This window comes from Petaurus breviceps, unplaced genomic scaffold (genome assembly GCF_028583685.1).
Source record: "Petaurus breviceps papuanus isolate PSGF00001 unplaced genomic scaffold, PetGlider_PUasm1.0 181, whole genome shotgun sequence".
Taxonomy (NCBI): Eukaryota; Metazoa; Chordata; class Mammalia; order Diprotodontia; family Petauridae; genus Petaurus; species Petaurus breviceps.
Window position 1 is genome coordinate 24,451,796 of NW_027185784.1, and position 3,806 is coordinate 24,455,601.

General features: G+C 43.5%; 1 pseudogene; it reads left to right on the forward strand.

The window, feature by feature from the left end:
- Positions 1-1,637: 1,637 nt before the first annotated feature.
- On the forward strand, positions 1,638-3,246 carry LOC138160670 (ornithine aminotransferase, mitochondrial pseudogene; annotated as a pseudogene).
- Positions 3,247-3,806: the final 560 nt, after the last annotated feature.

Sequence of the window (3,806 nt, forward strand, 5' to 3'; positions counted from 1 at the left end):
AAGGAAGGAAGGAAGGAAGGAAGGAAGGAAGGAAGGAAGGAAGGAAGAAAAAGGTAAAGTGAGAAAAGTATACTTTAATCTACACTCAGAGTTCATCAGTTTTCTCTCTGGAGGTGATTAGCATTTCTCATCATGGGTCCTTTGGAATTGTTTTGGATCATTGTATTGATCAGAGCAGCCAGGTTTTCACAGTTGATCTTCATTACAATATTGCTGCTACTGTGTACAATGTTCTCCTGGTTCTGCTCACTTCATTTTGCATTGGTTTGCATCCAATCTATCTTTCAGGCCTCTTGGAACATTACTGTTTCTCCTACACTTTGAGATCCAACCTATCTGGCCTTCTCTCTGTTCTTCACTTATAACACTCCCTCTTTTGCCTCTCTGTCTTTGTAGTGGCCATTCTCTATTCCCAGAACGGGCTTCCTTCTCACCTCCACATCACAGAATCTTTTTCCTTCAAGATATAGCTCAAACATTATCTTCTTCATAGGCCTTTCTGTATTCCTTTAACTAAGAATTCTCTTCTGTTCAAATTATCTTGTTTCTAACTACTTTGTATTTATTTGTGTTTATTCTCCTTACTTTTATTCTGCCCATACTTACATATATCCTTGTCTCCACCACTAAAATGTGCACTGCTAAGGAGGAGGAACTATTTCATTCATTGTATTTGTATTCCCAGAATCTTAGCACAGTACCTAGCACATAGTAGGTGCTTAACAAATACTTCATAATTGATACATTAATTAATCTGAGGATTTGAGTAGCTCAACTGCATGAGAAAAAGTTAGCAGAAACAATTAACTAGCCCCAAGGACATAGATTGCTTCAGCACCTTTTCCCCAGCTACTCATTTTCAAAGAAGAGAGGAAATTTTTGTAAATGTACTTGATGGTCACCATAAGTTAGAGTGGAGTCCCTCAATGAGGGAACCTAGTTTCAAACTAGGAAATATATTTAAAAAGAGAGAATATACATCTCCTGCTTCCTGTGTAGGGGGTAACAAACCTCAGAGCTGAGCCACTGAGGGACCAGAATTGTAAAGGCTTTTGCCAATCTTGGTCTAAGGGTGTCTACCCTTTCTAAAAGAGTATAATAACCACCCAGATGAGCATAAAATTGGAGTTACTAGAAATTATAGTTGTCTATCAAAGAGAGAACATAGTCCAGCAGACTGACCCATTAAACAGCAACCTTATGCCTTTTAAGAAGCAAGTCCAGACTACTAGAGAATCAATTCATCTTTGTGACCCCATTTGATGTTTTCTTGGCAAAGATACTGCAGTGATTTGACATTTCCTTCTTCAGCTCATTTTACAGGTGAGGAAACTGAGGCAAACAGGGTTAAGGGACTTGTCCAGAATATAAACCCCTATAATGGGTCTTTTCCTTCTCAGCACCCCCAGCATTCCAAGTTCTTGCTACCAGATGCATTAGTGCCAAGTTCCTCCTGATGCTGATACCCTACAGCATCCTAAGTTCCTCCCTTCCTCTTCCCAAACAGATTTCAAACCATATTAGGATTCTCTGATTCTGAAGTTCATGGATGGGTCTCTCACCTACACTGCCCAAATTGCTTTGCCTGAGAATGATGTTACCAAAAAAAAAAAAAAAAAGGATTTTTAAAAAACTTCTTTTTCCCTGGGGGGGCAATTTAAGAAAAAGAAAATGAGGCTCTGTCGTCGTCGCCCCCGGTGCCGCGTGTTGCCTCCGCCTCCCCCTCCGCCCCTCGCGAGCCGCTGTCAGGAAGTTCTGATTCTCCCAAAGTAGAAAATGTTTTCCAAACTCGCAAACTTGCAAACCCTGGCTCTGCTCCGTCGGGGTGTTCACTCTTCAGTGACTTCTGCTGCATCAGTCGCAACCAAAAGAACCATCCAGGGCCCTCCGTCCTCGGAGCAGATCTATGAACGAGAAGCTAAGTATGGTGCCCACAACTACCATCCTTTACCTGTAGCCCTGGAAAGAGGAAAAGGCATTTATGTGTGGGATGTGGAAGGCAGAAAATATTTTGACTTCCTGAGTGCCTACAGTGCTGTGAACCAAGGCCATTGCCACCCCAAGATTGTGGATGCCCTTAAAAGTCAAGCTGATAAGTTAGCCTTAACTTCTAGAGCTTTCTATAACAATGTGCTTGGTGAATATGAGGAGTATGTCACAAAGTTGTTCAACTACAACAAAGTTCTGCCAATGAATACAGGAGTGGAAGCTGGAGAAACTGCCTGCAAATTAGCTAGGAAATGGGCGTACAATGTGAAAGGCATTCAGAAGTACAAGGCAAAGATTATTTTTGCAGCTGGAAACTTCTGGGGCCGAACATTATCTGCTGTCTCTAGTTCAACAGTTATGAAGGCTTTGGGCCATTTATGCCTGGCTTTGAGATTATCCCATACAATGACCTACCTGCCCTTGAGCGTGCCCTCCAGGATCCCAATGTGGCGGCTTTCATGGTGGAACCCATTCAGGGGGAAGCTGGTGTCGTTGTTCCTGATCCAGGCTATCTCTCCGGAGTGAGAGAGCTCTGCACCAAGTTCCAGGTTCTCTTCATTGCTGATGAAATACAGACAGGATTAGCCAGGACTGGGAGGTGGCTGGCTGTGGATCATGAAAATGTCAGACCTGACATCATCCTCCTTGGAAAGGCCCTTTCTGGAAGCTTATACCCTGTATCGGCTGTGTTATGTGATGATGAAATCATGCTGACCATTAAGCCTGGGGAGCACGGGTCAACTTATGGAGGCAATCCCCTGGCCTGCCGGGTGGCCATGGCATCCCTGGAGGTTTTGGAAGAGGAGGAGCTGGCCAAAAATGCAGACGTGATGGGCAACATATTGAGGAAGGAACTGATGAAACTGCCTTCTGACATTATGACTGCTGTGAGAGGAAAAGGGCTGTTAAATGCCATTGTTATCAGAGAAACGAAAGATTGTGATGCTTGGAAAGTGTGTCTTCGGCTGCGTGACAATGGACTTCTGGCCAAACCCACCCCACGGGGACATAATCAGGCTGGCGCTGCCCCTTGTGATCAAGGAAGATGAGATCCGAGAGTCGGTGGAAATTATCAACAAGACCATCTTGTCTTTCTGAAGGCTTTTCATCTTCCATTGTGTCCAGGGGCTGGCTCAAGGCAGGTGGTACATTTATGTGCTGAAAGCCTCTGCTCTCAGGGCAAGCATGATCCACTCCCATATGTCTTAAAGAACTTCTCTTTTTATGTTCATCTGGAATAGAGCAAAGATTCGGTCACCTGCAGTTTGCTGTTTACTGTAACCGATTAACTTTATTGTCTTCTTTCTGAGCCAAATGGCTGGTTTCTATTTGCGTGTTGACATCTTTTAAATTGCTGGAAGTATTGGCCGCCAAACCTGTAATGGAATGTATGTGTGCGTTTTCATAATTTTGCCTTTTTAGAAAGGCACAAAAAACTTTTGTATTTGAAACATTTTACTCCAGGGGGATTAAGTGGAAAATTTGCTGACTTTCAAGTGAATCAGGCAAGTCCAGCAGCACACGCCTGGGGGGGGTGTTTGGTCACAAACCTGTTTGTCTGATGCTAAACAGGACTTGATGGTAGGAACTGGGTGGAGAATGCCGATGTGTGTGTGCGCCAGGGTCTGATGGGACTTGAGCCTTGCATCGCTTCCCTGCGTCCCCATCTCTTTATTTTTGTTTGACTCTTTAAAGCAGTGTTGGCAATGGCCTGCTATAATCTGCCATTCTAAAGCTGTTCCCTCTTCCGAAGCTTCAAAATTTTGTTTATCCTAAAATAAAGCCTTTATTGGAAAAAAAAAAAAAAGAAAATGAGA